This window comes from Ranitomeya imitator, chromosome 4, assembly GCF_032444005.1.
Source record: "Ranitomeya imitator isolate aRanImi1 chromosome 4, aRanImi1.pri, whole genome shotgun sequence".
Lineage (NCBI taxonomy): Eukaryota > Metazoa > Chordata > Amphibia > Anura > Dendrobatidae > Ranitomeya > Ranitomeya imitator.
In genome coordinates, this window is record NC_091285.1 from 509,899,571 (window position 1) to 509,916,507 (window position 16,937).

The 16,937-nt window shown below is 43.8% G+C and overlaps 1 pseudogene; it reads left to right on the forward strand.

The window, feature by feature from the left end:
- Positions 1–16,937, forward strand: part of LOC138674576 (transient receptor potential cation channel subfamily M member 7-like) — a 240,306-nt pseudogene that overhangs the window by 169,925 nt on the left and 53,444 nt on the right.

Sequence of the window (16,937 nt, forward strand, 5' to 3'; positions counted from 1 at the left end):
AGCTCAGAGCCCTCCCTCTTCTTGACGTCATCACAGGTCCTTCAGGCTCTCCACTAGAATCTGCAGCTTCCTCATAACCTGTGCTGTGGAAAGGAAACGAGGGAAAGCTCTGTGTGCAGTCATGGGATGCTTTTACCTCACCACAGTGTGGCTGGCTGCCACATTTAAGAGGTTAGTCTTTACAAAACACAATAAAGCACTCTGCCACTCCTTTGGTGAACTATAACTCCCAGCATGTCATAGGATCTGCAGGACATGCTGGGAGTTATAGTTCTCCCATGGGATTTTAAAGCAGCACTCCAGTGTTATTTTGCAGTGCTGGAGTGGTGCTTTAAATATAAGCCCTGTGCCCCCATTCTTGTACTCACCCTCCAGCATCTTCATATAGTACTGTACAGACCCCACACTGGTCCCGCAGCTTCCAACATAATAACATACTATTATATATAATAACACCACTTGTAATAGTATGTTATTTATGTTATTAAATATTTTACCACATTTTTTTGCTTCAAATATTTTTTTCCCTATTTTCCACCTCTAAAACCTGGGTGCGCCTTATAGTCCGGTGCGTCTTATAGTCCGAAAAATACGGGTATATATTTTTACTCATATTTTATTTCAGATTATACATATATATATATATATATGTTTTAATAAAAAGGTTATTGATTGTGTTTTGTCTTTTTAAAAATAAAATTAATTAATAAAATTTTGTTATTTGTTGTCAGTAAATATTTTCTTTGGGGTATATAGGGATGAGTGGGGGCTCCGATGTGTGGCGCACTGCTGCGGGGATCTTGTGCTGCTGTGGGGTTCTTGTGCTGCTGCAGGGTGCCTCTGGGTGTCCGGCGGTTGCAATCAGCGCTGAACTCTCATCTCTCGAGGTCTTGATCCCAAGATCACCATCAGCGCATGCGCCGCCCCCGGCGGCGGCCATATTCCCGGAGACCAGCGCACGTGGAACCCTATAAGTGCAGCAGGCTCTGGCCTGTCGCAAAATTTCGTCAGAGCCCCGGGCAGCGCCGGACACCCATATAGCACCGCTGGGCACCGGAGACAGCCGCAGCAACCGCCGGGCACCCGGAGACACCCGGACCTTCTCTCCGGTAAGGCATGTTCGCTTTCTAAGACGCACCCCCACTTTCCCCCCAAGTTTAGGGGGAAAAAAGTGTGTCTTACAAAGCGAAAGATACGGTATACAGTATATATACATCATATATGTTTTATAAGTCTACATCTATTTGTTTCATTATTTTTTATTTTTTTGTTGTTTTATTGCTTTTATTTTATTTTTAGCTTGTGCGAATGACAGTGTCACTCCAGAACTCTGTGTTACCGGAAGTTGGCTAAATGGATTTTTGCAGGCTGTTTATGTATTCGTACAATACATCATTATGGTTAACCTTCTCATTGCAATCTTTAAGTAAGTAAAACAATCATTTATAGCATGTTCTTTAATTAATCTTTTTAACACCTAAAACACCCCACTATTGATGCTGAACAAATATGACTGAGCTTACTTATAGCTAGCATGGAAAAAATTACAGTATGATCTACTTTTTTCATGGACATCAATATCTTATTCGGTGAGTTTGATAGGATTGACATCAATCACTTACCTGCCTAATTTTAGGCTCATTCACACGTCGATGATGCACAAATGTGTTGGATTTATTTACAGACAGACTGATCAAAACACTGATGAGACCGGTATCATTTTTTCCACGTGTGTGTCTAAACATGAATGTGTGAATGTGGCTTTATATTGTACATGGAGAAACACAAGTAGCCTGCTGGTCAGTATGGCTGCCAAGGAAACCATGTAACCATGTGCACTTAATAAGACTTTTGCAAAAACATTTAATTCATATTGTAAGCTTTATTCTCACCCCTTTAATCCTTGGCCATTTTCTATTTTTGTGCATTTGTATTTTTCCGTACTTTGTCAGGTAGAATATAAAACACAAAACAATTCGGCTATGTTGGTAGATTTTCAATGTGACAGAATTCACTGTGCAGTGAAAATGGCATGCTATTTTATTCTGTAGGAAAGTACAACTGTGGCTATACTAAATTTATATAGTTTTTTATATTTTACTACACTGCTCAAAAAAGGGAACACTTAAACAACACAATGTAACTCCAAGTCTATCACACTTCTGTGAAATCATCATGTCCAGTTATGAAGTAACACTGATTGTGAATCAATTTCTCCTGCGTTGTGCAAATGGAACAGACAACAGGTAGTAATGATAGGCAATTAGCAAGACAATACGTATAAAGGAGTGGTTCTGCAGATGGTGACCACAGACCATTTCTCTGTTCTCATTTTTTTTTTTGGCTGTTGTTTTGGTCACTTTTGCATTTTGTCATTGCTCTCACCCCTAAGGCACTGTACACTAGCATAAGGCTGTGTCTACAACCCACAGAAATTGCTCAGGTGCCAAAGCCCTGCAAAATGGCCTCCAGCAGGCCACTGACATCCATATGTTTGCTCAAACTGTTAGAAACAGACTCCATGAAGATGGTTTGAGGGCCCGATGTCCACAAGTTGGTGTTGTGATTACAGCCCCACACCATACAGGGCAATTGGCATTTCCAGAGAACACCAAGATTGACAGATTCAACATTGGATTGGCACCCTGTGCTATTCACTGATGGGAGCAGGTTCACACTGAGCACATGTGACAGATGTGACAGAGTCTGGAGACATCATGGAAAACGTTCTTCTGCCTGTAACATCCTCCAGGATGACCTGTTTGGCAGTGGTAAAGTATTGGTGTGGAGAGGCATTTCTATGGAGAGCCGCACAGCCCTAATGTGCTAGACAGAGGTACCCTGACTGCCATTAGGTACCGGGTGAGCCTCAGACCCATTGTGAGACCACATGTAGGCACAGTGGATCCTGGGTTCCTTCTGATGCATGACAATGCTAAGCCTCGTGGCTGAAGTGTGTTTCAACAGTTCCTGCATGGTGAAGGCATTGATGCTTTTGACTGGCCTGCCCATTCCCCAGACCTGAATCCAATCGCGCACATTTGGGACATCACGTCTTGTTCCATCCACCAACGCACTACGTTGCACACACACTGTCCAGGAGTTGACTGATGCTTTAATCCAGGACTGGGAGGAGATCCTTCAGGGGAACATCCGCCATCCTCATCAGGAGCATGCACAGATGTTGTTGGGAGGCCACACAGTCTACTGAGTGAGCATCATTTAGTTGTCTTGATGCATTTCTATTGAAGTTGGGTCAGCCTGTAATTTGATTTTCCACTTTGATTTTGAGTATCATTCCAAATCCAGTCCGAGATGGGATATTGATTTTGATTTACATTGATCATATTTATGTTTTATTATTCTAAACGCATTCCACTATGTAATGAATAAAGATCTGCAACTGAAATATTTCATTCAGTGATATCTAGGATGTGGTATTTTGGTGTTCCCTTTATTTTTTGAGCAGTGTAAAATAAATTAAAAGCAAAACAAGCTTTCCTACGAAGTAGGAAATAAGTTTCAGTAAGCGCGTTTAATACTTTTTACCTGTGTAATTTCTCACTATTACACATAATTTAATTCATGGGCATCTATAGTTTGATTTTTTTTTGCCTTTGTGGATTGGATGGGTTGTTAATGACATCTGGTGAGAATTTCATGTCAATAGCACCTTTAGAAATATATTTATTTTAAAAATTAGTGATGTGTTCAATACTTATTGATAATTCACCCGCTGTAACTAAAATATGTACTATTCATTGCAACTAATGGTGTTAAAAATTCTGTGTTTTACAGTAACGTGTATTTGGAATGCAAAACCATATCTGATCATCTGTGGAAATTTCAGCGCTATTATTTTGTCATGTTTTACCACAATAAGCCTGTGCTTCCACCACCCTTTATTGTCTTCAGCCATTTATATGCTGTCATAAACTGGTTGTGTGGATGGAAAAAGAGATCAGGTTCTCAGGCCCCAAGTAAGTTAAATCTTCAGTATTTATTTTCCGATGTTTCTGTTTTCATAATCCAACAGAGCAAAGCTCCTTTATTTTATTCCTACTTGCCCACAGAACTCTTCTTGACCGAGGAAGAGAAAAAAAGGCTGCATGAATTTGAAGAAGAATGTGTCCAGATCTATGTTAAAGATAAAAAAGATGATAATCATTCAAAGAGTGATGAAAGAATTCGTGTAACATCAGAAAGGTACATTTTATTGGGAAATTGCTTCTTGACACACAACAGGAACAGTGAAAATACTATAATATTTAGTTGTTACGTCTTGTGATCTGTTATTTTAGCAATATTGATTTTTTTTTAAAGATAGTGTTCTCCGATTAAGGTACCTTCACACTGAGCAAGTTTACAACGAGAACGACAACGATCCGTGACGTTGCAGCGTCCTGGATAGCGATCTCGTTGTGTTCGACATGCAGCAGCGATCAGGATCCTGCTGTGACATCGCTGGTCGTTGCTGAAAGTCTGGAACTTTATTTGGTTGTCAGGTCGGCGTGATTCGTCATGTTTGACAGCAAAAGCAACGATGCCTGCAATGTTTTTACATGGAGCTAACAACCAGCGAGAACGATAAGTACGTCACTGGATCGCTCCTGCATCGTTCTGCTGTTACACTGTTTGACGTCTCCAAGCGACCTAAACAGCGACACTGCAGCGATCGGCATCGTTGTCTATATCGCTGCAGCGTCGCTAAATGTGACGGTACCTTTACGTACATGAAACTGATTGGTAAACATTGCTAAGCCTAAATATAGGATTTCAACTTATTTATTTGGTTTTTATAATACTGGAGTTTTAGAATAAAGACTGTTTATAATTCTTAAAAAGAACATATCAATTGGGAAGAAAAAGTGACACTACATGAAATTGTAAGAATTTTCCGACATATATGTCACTAGATGGTGGCCCGATTCTAACGCATCGGGTATTCTAGAATATGTATGTAGTATATAGCACAGTCCACGTAGTATATAACACAGCCAACGTAGTATATAACACAGCCACGTAGTATATTGCACAGCCACGTAGTATATAACACACTCCACGTAGTATATAGCACAGCAACGTAGTATATAACACAGGCCACGTAGTATATTGCACAGCCACGTAGTATCTAACACACCCCACATAGTATATAGCACAGCGACGTAGTATATAACACAGGCCACGCAGTATATAACACAGGGCACGTAGTATATAGCACAGCGATGTAGTATATAACACAGGCCATGCAGTATATAACACAGGGCACGTAGTATATAGCACAGCAACATAGTATATAACACAGGCCACGCAGTATATAACACAGGGCATGTAGTATATAGCACAGCGATGTAGTATATAAAACAGGCCATGCAGTATATAACATAGCCCACACAGTATATAACACAGGGCACGTAGAATATAGCACAGCGACGTAGTATATAACACAGGCCATGCAGTATATAACACAGCCCACACAGTATATAACACAGGGCACGTAGAATATAGCACAGCGACGTAGTATATAACACAGCCTACGCAGTATATAACACAGGCCACGCAGTATATAACACAGCCCATGTAGTATATAACACAGCCCACGTAGTATATAACACAGACCATGTAGTATATAACACAGCCCACGTAGTATATAGCAGAGCCACGTAGTATATAACACAGCGACGTAGTATATAACACAGGGCACGTAGTATATAGCACAGCGATGTAGTATATAACACAGCTGATGCATTATATAACACAGCCCACGTAGTATATAACACAGACCATGTAGTATATAGCTATGTGGGCACCATATCCCTGTTAAAAAAAAAACAATTAAAATAAAAAATAGTTATATACTCACCTTCCGGCGGCCCCCGGATCCATCCCAGTCCTTTAGCGATGCTCCACGCGATGCTCCACGTGACGCTCCGTTCCCAGTAATGCCTTTCGGCAATAACCCGTGATCATGTAGTGGTCTTGCGAGACGTCATCATCTCGCGAGACCGCTACGTGATCTCGAGTCATTGCTGCAATGCATTCTTGGGACCAGAGCGTCGCGAGGAGCGGGAAAGTGTGCCCCGGACGCCGGAAGGCGAGAATATAATTTTTTTTTATATTATTATTTTTAACATTATCTGTTTTTACTATTGATGCTGCATAGGCAATATCGATAATATTGGCCGCAACCACTCAGCGACCCGGGATTTCCGTTACGGAAGTTACAGACAAACAGACGGAAGTACCCTTTAGACAATTATATATATGTAGATTAGCAAATTAGATGATTTTGCTTAGTATTACATGATTACAGGTTTTTCTTTCACTGTACCTGAGTGATCACAAAATATGGAGAATTTCTTCTCTAGGAGACAGCGTCAGACTGGGATGTCTGGGGCCCACAAAAGAAATTGACCCTAGGGGCCCACCCTACAGCTATATGCAAATACCTGTTAGCCGTTATCCTTGTTATAGTGGAGCATCAACTGTAAAACACAGGCTGCTCCTGCACATCTACTGTGAGTCACCATAACTGGAATCTACAATTACGGTAGCTTTTTTGGTTAAAACACACCGATCCATGGGCTCCACAGGATAGGTGATGACTTATTGATAGTTTGGGTCCAACCATTGGAAACCGTACCGATCAGAAGAATTGGGAAGTTTTATCCCTAACACTTTTATCCCCATTTGAAAATGCAGCGGCAGGGGGGATTTTCTGACCTCAGCTCTATTCATTCTTTGTGGAGCTTTCAGAAAAAAACAAGAGCAGCACTCCCAGCCACTGAGTGAATGAATGGATCAGTGGTCAAGTCGAGCATGCCGCTCGAGTCTAATGGGAATTAAAGCTTCACATTCGAACCCCATCAATCAATAACTTATCACTTATCCTGTGGAGATATGATTATTTGTTTTCACCAGAGAACCCCTGTAAATGCATCTTGTTCCAAGTATTTAATCACTAATTGAAATAAAGAATCTTCTCCTAATTGATATCAGAGAGAGCAATTAGCCACCCTACACAGCACAATTCACTATTCCAAGACCAATAATACCACATTCAAGGGAGAAATACTTCCACATCGTGACAGGACTAGATATTACCACCAAGTAGTGACAGAATAATACCACATACTGTACAAGAGAGAAATACACCATGACCAGAACACATTACCAGCATATAGCGACTAAATAATTCCACATACAAGGGAGAAATACCACCACACCAAGACCAGACCAAATAGTGACCGAATAATACCATATACAGGGACAAATACCACCACAGCATGACCGGACCACTTATTATGACATAGTGACCGAATATTACAATACTGAACATTAATAAAAACCACAATACTAACAACATTGTTTTTAACACCAGTTACATTATACACAGGAGCTCTGTATAGAGTGAACAGGTAATACAGTGATCACCAGTGACATACACAGGAGCTCTGTATATAGTGTACAAGTAATACAGTGATCACCAGTTGTTAGTGTTGGCGGATTGCACTAAATTAAACAAAACTATATAGTGCAATCGCAACCCGGGGTCCATCGTGCAGAGATGAATAACTGCTGCTAGTGTGAATGATGGATAAAAAACTTGTGAATGTTCCTCCTTAGACCCTCTTTCACACTTCAGTTTTTCATTTCCCATCATAATGCGTCGTTTTGTGAAAAAAACGGATCCTGCGATTTTTCTCACAGGATGCCGTTTTTTCTCATAGACTTGTATTAGCGACGGATTGTAACGGATGTTTCATCTGTCGTGCACTGGATCCATTGTAAAATTGCTGTCCGTCGGGTAGAGAAAATGCACAAAGGAACGTTTTTTCTGCACATCGGAAAATCGCTCAGCGACGGATCCTGCGCTGCCCATCGTTGGCTATAATGGAAGCCTATGGGCGCAGTTTCCATCACTGACTGTGAAAAGCAGGAATCCAGCGACGGATGCCATCTTTTCAAACTGAGCATGCGCGGAAGAATTTCCCGTCAGGGAAATTCTCTCTCGCTCACTCTCTCTTTTTACTATTGATGCTGCCTATGCAGCATCAAAAGTAAAAAGATATAATGTTAAAAAAAAAATTCAAAGTATTCTCACCTTTCGGCGTCCCGCACAGCGATGCTCCCGGCAGCTGGCGTTCCCAGTAATGCCTTGCATTACAATGACCCGATGACGTCGCGGTCTTGTGAGACTGCTACGTCATCAGAGGTCATTGTAACGCAAGGCATAACTGGGAACGCCAGCTGCCGGGAGCAGCGCGAGCATCGGTAACGCTGGAACATGGGTTGTGTTGTGTATGCGTTTTTGCAGTGGAAAACCGCTGCAAAGACGCATACACAACAGGTGCACATAGCCTCGATGAGTCCGTCAGAAAAACAGGCCCAGTGGACCCGTTTTTTTACAATCTGCACAGGATCCGTCATTTCAACATTTTGACGGATCCTGTGCAGATTGTAAAAACGGAAGTGCCTTAAACACACTGAGTCAACTCCACACTGTGAATGGAACACAGAAAATCAAACCCAAATACTACTCAGAGGTGCACAGGGGGAGGAGTACCTACTCAGTTAACCACCGAGAGGTACAGGGACAATAGGAAGTGTGCAATACCCTGTTAGAACCACTGCAAAAGAACACGTGGGTTGAACTTGCTCTGTGGTGCAATACCCTGTTAACCCCACAGGTTGTATCGCATACACACAGAACAGAAACAGATAGCAAATATTCACAGTCCGCGAGAACACACAGCAAACCTCCTCTCTGGAGGAGCCGGAATTCTAATAGCACAGGGCCATCCCTGAACACATTCTGACACCCATCACGGTAGCACAGACAGAGTGATAGTGTATCCACCCACACATACAAAAAACACAAGTGACGCTAGCACACCCGCGTGCTTTGCTGAAAGCCCTTTATGCGCCAGACTCCACCCCAAACACTCACAATCGGTCAGATGGGGCGTCGTCCGTGGACCAATCAAGAGCTGCCACATCTCCAGAGCGGAAAGCATCCGAGCACCAATGACAAGGCACCACATCACTGACATGCTCAGTAAGGTGATTTCTGGACTTAGACTCCAGGAGTGGGGCTACCTATGTATACCACTGGTTACCATAGACTTTAGCTGGAGAGCAAGCAGTAACCACATGTATAACAGGAGCCTGAGCAAGATGCTGGAACCAATGACTGTGCTAAGCAGCAGACCTGGTGGCTGGACCTTGAATGGGAGATGAGAGCAACAAACAATGCTTGCGATACATCCCACCTGGCAGGGAAGTCCCGGCCTCTAACACCAGTGACATTATATACAGGAGCTCTGTACAGTGAGGGAAAAAAGTACGGTATTTAATCAGTGACCAGTTGTGCAATTTTCCCACTTAAAAAGATAAGAAAGGCATGTAATGGACATCATAGGTAGATCACAACTATGAGAGTCAAAATGAGAAAACAAATCCAGAAAATCACCTTGTCTGATTTGGCAAGATTTATTTTGCACAATATGGTGGAAAATAAGTATTTGCTCATTAACAAAAGTTCATCTCAATATTTTGTTATATATCCTTTGTTGGCAATGACAGTGGTCAAACATTTTCTGTAAGTCTTCACAAGGTTGGCACACACTGTTGGTGGTATATTGGCAGGGCCGTATTTGCCATTAGGCACTGGAGGGCAGGTGCCTGGGGCGGCAGCATGCTGGGGGGGTGGCACCCGAGCAAGGTGTTTTTTTTTTTGTTTTTTGTTTTTTTTTTTTTATTTTAGTTCGGGTTCATAGTCTGGGGTCGCCCCGCCCACCCACCTCGGCTCAGTCAGTCAGTCAGTCTGTCTGTCTTCAGAGCGGAGATGTTGCAGGGGCGAGTCATGTGACCTGCCTGTGTCACGTGGTTCCTAGTTCTCCTCAACACCTAGCAGGAGCTGCTCCGGTTCACTGCAGATGCGGCCAGGCTCCTTGCTCTGCCGAGTGACCTCCAGCAGGTCAGTGCTGTGTGTCTGGTCTGACTCCTCAGTCCGCTGCAGCTGGTGTGGGGGAAGGGGGGCGGACTGCACAGCTTGTTTTACTTATTAGAATGGGAGGCAGACTTTGTGCTGGGAGTCTTAGAAGCTACAGGTGGGATATGCAGCCCCCAGTCTCTGTGGCAGGGGTTACTTACTAGCTTATAGCTGTGCAGCTTGAGTGGAACTACAGGTCCCAGCACACACTGCAGCGCCGCAGCTTAGTGGATGGTGCAAATCGGCTCCATGCATTAGAAATCTAGTGAAAAGCCTATGGTCTTACTAAATGTAAAACAGAATTATTACACAATGTGACATCTCCAGGTGTCAAGACTTGTGCAAAATTGTTACTAGGAGACCCGACAGCAGTGGCATCAGTATGGATGTAGCGGAGCAGAGGCAGCATCAGTATGGATGTAGCAGAGCAGAGGCGGCATCAGTATGGATGTAGCAGAGCAGAGGCGGCATCAGTATGGATGTAGCAGAGCAGAGGCGGCATCAGTATGGATGTAGCAGAGCAGAGGCGGCATCAGTATGGATGTAGCAGAGCAGAGGCGGCATCAGTATGGATGTAGCAGAGCAGAGGCGGCATCAGTATGGATGTAGCAGAGCAGAGGCGGCATCAGTATGGATGTAGCAGAGCAGAGGCGGCATCAGTATGGATGTAGCAGAGCAGAGGCGGCATCAGTATGGATGTAGCAGAGCAGAGGCGGCATCAGTATGGATGTAGCAGAGCAGAGGCGGCATCAGTATGGATGTAGCAGAGCAGAGGCGGCATCAGTATGGATGTAGCAGAGCAGAGGCGGCATCAGTATGGATGTAGCAGAGCAGAGGCGGCATCAGTATGGATGTAGCAGAGCTGAGGGAGTTGTGTGTTATCTGGGGGAATCGTACTATTGTGGTTTCTTATATACCACATTTATTGGGCATCAGACGCCTCTGCTCACATTACGTCTTGTACTAATGTCCCATCATGCTCCTCTGCGATGCTCTGACATAACCCCGGGGGCTGCTGGTCTAATACACAGCACATACAGGGCAGCATGACCGCTTCAGCTCTGCTACATCTGATGGTTTACATCTGATGTGTCCCATCTCCCCCCTCTAAAAGAGGACGGGGCTCAGCAGTTAGTGGAACTACAAGTCTAAGAATCTCCTTTATGAACATAATGGGACTTGTTTGATTATATTAACCCCTTCATAACTGGAGCTTTTTTCGTTTTCCACTCCCCTTCTTCCCAAAGCGATAACTTTTTTACTTTTCCGTCTGTCTGGCCATGTGAGGGCTTATTTTTTTGTGGGACTAGTTGTACATTTGAAAGACACCATTGGTTTTACCATATTGTGTACTCGAGAATGTGGGGAAAAAAAAGTCCATGTGCAGTGAAATTGCAAAAGTGCTATCTCACCAAAAATTTGCGCCATTTTCCGAGACCCGTAGCGTCTCCATTTTTCGTGATCTGGGGTCGTGTGAGGGCTTATTTTTTGCGTGCCGAGGTGACGTTTTTAGTGATACCACTTTTGTGCAGATACAATCTTTTTATCGCCCATTATTGCATTTTAATGCAATGTCGCGGCAACCAGAAAAAGTAATTCTGGTGTTTTGATTTTTTTTTCCGCTATGCTGTTTAGTGATCGGGTTAATTCATTTTTTTTTTTTATTGATTGATCGGGTGATTCTGAACACAGCGTTACCAAATATGTGTAAGTTTGATTATTATTTTGATTTGGGTGAAAGGGGCTGATTTAAACTTTTACTTTTTTTAATTTTTAAACCCTTTTTTTTTTTTTTAACTTTTGACATGCTTCAGTAGCCTCCATGGGAGTCTAGAAGCTGGCATAGCCTGATCGGCTCTGCTACATAAAGGTGATGCATAGATCACCTCTATGTAGTAGAATTACAGCATTGCTATGAGTGCCGACCACACGGTGGCACTTATAGCAATCCAGCATCAACAACCATAGAGGTCTCGAGGATACCTCAGGTTGTTATGGCAACGCAGCGCTGACCCCCGATCACGTGACTCGCGTGACGGGGGTCAGCGCTGCAAGTATTTATGGCCACTATAGAGCTACATGGGCATATACATAGATTTGGCCTCATTCATTCCCTATGGGACTTGCGGACATGTGCAGCACTTACGGTTTTGCACTTGTGGTGAGACAAAAAAATACCGCTAGCAGCGTTTTTTTTCCATTGCTGCAAGTACCGCATTTGCAGGATCACAGCAAAACCGCAAGTGTCGCATATGTCTGCAAGTCCCAGAGGGAATGAATGAGGCCGAACGCTGTGTTACTGTAAGTGATCCATTATGCGGCAGATGCGGAAAAACTGCCGGATCTGCTGCAAATGGCAAAAATCGCTGATGTGAAAGTAACGTAAGTCCCTGCCGACAGTCTCTGCATTAGTCATACTGACCAATGGGGGAGGCAGCACGAAAAGTGCCTAGGGCAGCATAAACTCTAAATACGGCCCTGTATGTTGGCCCATTCCTCCATGCAGATCTCCTCTAGAGCAGTGATGTTTTAGGCCTATCGCTGGGCAACATGGCTGTGGTAACTATTGCTGCACCGCCATATATCTGCTCAGATCTGGTAGAATTTGACCTGTTTTTCAAATTTGTTGAATAATCCAAAGAATATAATTGGAGATATATCACCTATTTTTCTCATAAATTCTCCAAAACAGAATTCAGAAATGCATTGTAATGAGCAGCATATCCACTTAACCCCTTAGTGACAGAGTTAATTTTGATCTTAAAGCATACCTGTCAGCAGGATTTTGCTAAGTAACTTATAGACACTATCAGGTTGTAAAATGATACCTGGGGTGCAGAAATCCATCTAATCGTTCTTGTGTAATCAGTGTTTGAAGTTTTTAGTTAATGATATGCCCGTGCTTCGGGGTGGGACTGTGGACACACAGGAGACTCTGTAGGCAGAGTTATCTTCCTGCTCTAAGCCAGAGAAAGCCCCAAAGCACAAAAGCACAAAAATGTTCATCATCATAGACAAAGAGAGAGACTGTTTGTGCTGCGGGTTGGGCCTGTGGGCAGGTCTCTTCTTGGTTTCTCTGGCCTAGAGCAGGAAGATAACTCTGCCTACAGTTCCGACAAAAAGCAGGGGTATTCCTAGTGGGCAGGGACAAGTTGCCAAGGACCTGCCTTTCCAAGTAGTCTCCTATGTGGCTCAGTCCACGGGTGTTATTAAACCATGTTTTGTTTTAAACTATGCTTTTCTATGAAACAGCGCTTTATTTCAGAGAAGAATATATATGGCTGAAATAATGTAATCAGAAACTGTTGCTTGGGAATTGGACAGCATGTATAAGCTTTCAGGTTTCCTTTAACTTTACCTTTCTTAGAGTCAAAGCTTTTATCGCTTAATTTGAAAGGATTTTTTTTTAGTTTTCCTGATATTCCAGAATGTGTTGAGGACAATAAAACCTAAAAATTCAATCAACGTAAATCACAACTAATATCCCATGGAGGTCTGGAGTTGGAATGATGCTGAAAATCAAAGTGGAAAATGAAGTTACAGGCTAATCCAACTTCAATGGAAATGCCTCAAGACAAGGAAACGATGCTCAGAAGTGTGTGTTTGGCCTCCATGTGCCTGTATGACCTCCTTACAACGTCTTGGCATGCTCCTGATGAGGCGGCGGATGGTCTCTTGAGGGATCTCCTCCCAGACCTGGACTAAAGCATCCGTCAACTCCTGGACAGTCTGTGGTGCAACGTGACGTTGGTGGATGGTGCGAGACATGATGTCCCAGATGTGTTCAATTGGATTCAGGTCTGGGAAACAGACAGTCCATAGCTTCAATGCCTTCATCTTGCAGGAACTGCTGACACAATCCAGCCACATGAGGTCTGGCATTGTCCTGCATTAGGAAGAACCCAGGATATGGTCTCACAAGCGGTCTGAGGATCTCATCTCGCTACCTAATGGCAGTCAGGCAAGCAGATGGAGGGCTGTGCGGCCCTCCAAAGAAATGCCACCCCACACCATTACTGACCCACTGCCAAACCAATCATGCTGAAAGATGTTTCAGGCAGCAGATCACTCTCCACTGAATACAGATGTATTGAAGTAGACTTAGCCTTTGTATCTTTAAAAAGTAATGGAATGTGCATAAGGTGTTGTAAGATGTAGTTAGACCACAATGAGCCTTATTCACTGTTCATAGAAAAGGCTGCAGCTGGCATGTGGCTCCCACCCTGTGTCCTTGTTAGGGACCGCTTTAGTGTGGAGGCTGAATCTTAAAGATACAAAGGATAAGTCTACTTCAATACAACTGTATTCCTAGCAATTGATAACAAAGGATAGGCTACTATGGATGTGAACAGTTTTATTTAATTCCATTCTGCTGGCCAATCAAGACCACTTTTGACAGACTTCCATAGGGCAATCTGAGAGCCCAGGACCTACATACGATACAACTACCAGAAGACTGTCTTACTGACAAAGGCTCATGCCTGAGCCGAAACGTTGGAAATCATTCTTTTTTGCACAAGATATTTGAAAAAACTTTGAAAGCAACACTTCTGTCTTCACGATTTTGGAGTTTGCCGGGGTTAGATCTTTTGTATTGTCTTAAGGCCCCTTCACACTGAGCGACGCTGCAGCGATACCGACAACGATCCGGATCGCTGCAGCGTCGCTGTTTGGTCGCTGGAGAGCTGTCACACAGACCGCTTTCCAGCGACCAACGATGCCGGTAACCAGGGTAAACATCGGGTAACTAAGCGCAGGGCCGCGCTTAGTAACCCGATGTTTACCCTGGTTACCATCCTAAAAGTAAAAAAAACAAACACTAGATACTTACCTACCGCTGTCTGTCCTCCAGCGCTGCGCTCTGCTTCTCTGCTCTCCTCCTGTACTGTCTGGGACCCGGAAAGCAGAGCGGTGACGTCACCGCTCTGCTTTCCGGCTCACAGACAGTACAGGAGGAGTGCAGAGCGCAGCACTGGAGGACAGACAGCGGTAGGTAAGTATCTAGTGTTTGTTTTTTTTACTTTTAGGATGGTAACCAGGGTAAACATCGGGTTACTAAGCGCGGCCCTGCGCTTAGTTACCCGATGTTTACCCTGGTTACCAGTGAAGACATCGCTGGATCGGTGTCACACACGCCGATCCAGCGATGTCTCCAGGGAGTCCAGCGACGAAATAAAGTTCTGGACTTTATTCAGCGACCAACGATCTCCCAGCAGGGGCCTGATCGTTGGTCGCTGTCACACATAACGATTTCATTAACGATATCGTTGCTACGTCACAAATAGCAACGATATCGTTAACAATATCGTTATGTGTGAAGGTACCTTTACCGCTTTATCCCTGAGCTCCTAACTGGGGTTGAGCCTGATCCTATCTGCTTTTTGTTTATATTCCTAGTAGAAAACCGTACCTTATCCTCAACCCGGAATACAGGCCCCACAGATCATTTTTGTCAGCAAAAAATGTATACTTTCCCTGAGCCTCCCCAATCTTCCTCTGGACCTCCCTCTACACCTCCCCCAACCGCCTGATATGCCCCTGGACACCCTGAATCCAAAGGAAAAAATTCCCCAAAATGAAGGTGAAAATCATAATTGCAGAAAAAGGGGAGGTGCCCGTGGACTGATTAATGCAGTTCTTAAAGGCAAACTCAGTCAAAGGCAAAGAAGATCACCAATCATCCTGCCGTGCTGTGGTCAGACACCGTAGAATTTGTTCTAGAGACTCATTGGTCCTCTCCGGATGGTAGGCGGACAAAAAGGACAAAGAAATACCCGAACTTGTACAGAAAGCCCTCCAAAACATGGATACAAACTGTACCCCACCTATCTGAAACACATGCAACCATGCAACCGTACCACATGTTTCACAAACAATTTTGATAAGATTTCAGCATTGGGCAAAGCTGTCAATGGCACAAAATGTGCCTGCTTACTAAATCTGTCCACCAACACCCAAATGACCTTATTACACTTAGAAGGAGGAACATCGGTGATAAAATCCATGGACAGATGAGTCCATGGTCTGTCTGGAATTGGCAAAGGCACCAATTCCCCAGCTGGCTGGCTATGGGAGTTTTTAGCACGAGCACAAACCTCACAGGCATACACAAACTTCACAACGTCCAAGGCCAATGAAGACCACCAAAGCAATCTAGCAATGGCACTATAGGTGGCCGAGATTCCAGAATGTCCACTCAGAGCCGAATCGTGAAATTCCCGGAGCACCTTGAGTCAAAATTGAACAGGCACAAAAAGCTTATTGACAAGCTTAGACGATGTGCAAGAGACTGAGCCCACATGAATCTCCCACTCAGTACCACGGAAACCCCAGCGACAACCACACCATGTCGAAGAATGGAGGAGGGAGGTTCGGGAGGTGATATAGGATCCAAACTACGAGATAAGGCATCAGCCTTGACATTTTTGGAGCCAGGCCAAAAGGTGATAGAGAACTGGAATCGTGAAAGAAAAGTGACCACCTAACTTGCCTAGGAGTCAACCTTTTGGCAGACTCAATGTAGGACAAATTCTTGTGATCAGTAATTACTGTGATTCGATGGGCCGCCCCCTCTAAAAAATGCCTCCATTCCTCGAATGCCAATTTAATAGCTAGCAACTCTCAGTTACCAACATCATAATTTCTTTCTGCCGGCGAAAATTTTCTAGAAAAGAAGGCACAGGGTCTTAAATTGGTAAGGGTGGCAGGACCCTGGGACAACACCTCCCCCACTCCCACCTCCGATGTGTCCACCTCAACAATAAAAGGTTCAGATGGCTGAATCAACGCAGGGGTGGAAATGAAACATCTTTTTAATGAAAAGAATGCCACTTCGGCTGAGGCTGTCCAATTCTTGATATCGACCCCTTTTTTAGTCAGTTCAGTGAGGGGTTTGACCACCTGCGAGAACCCCCTAATAAGCTTCCGATAATAATTAGTGGAT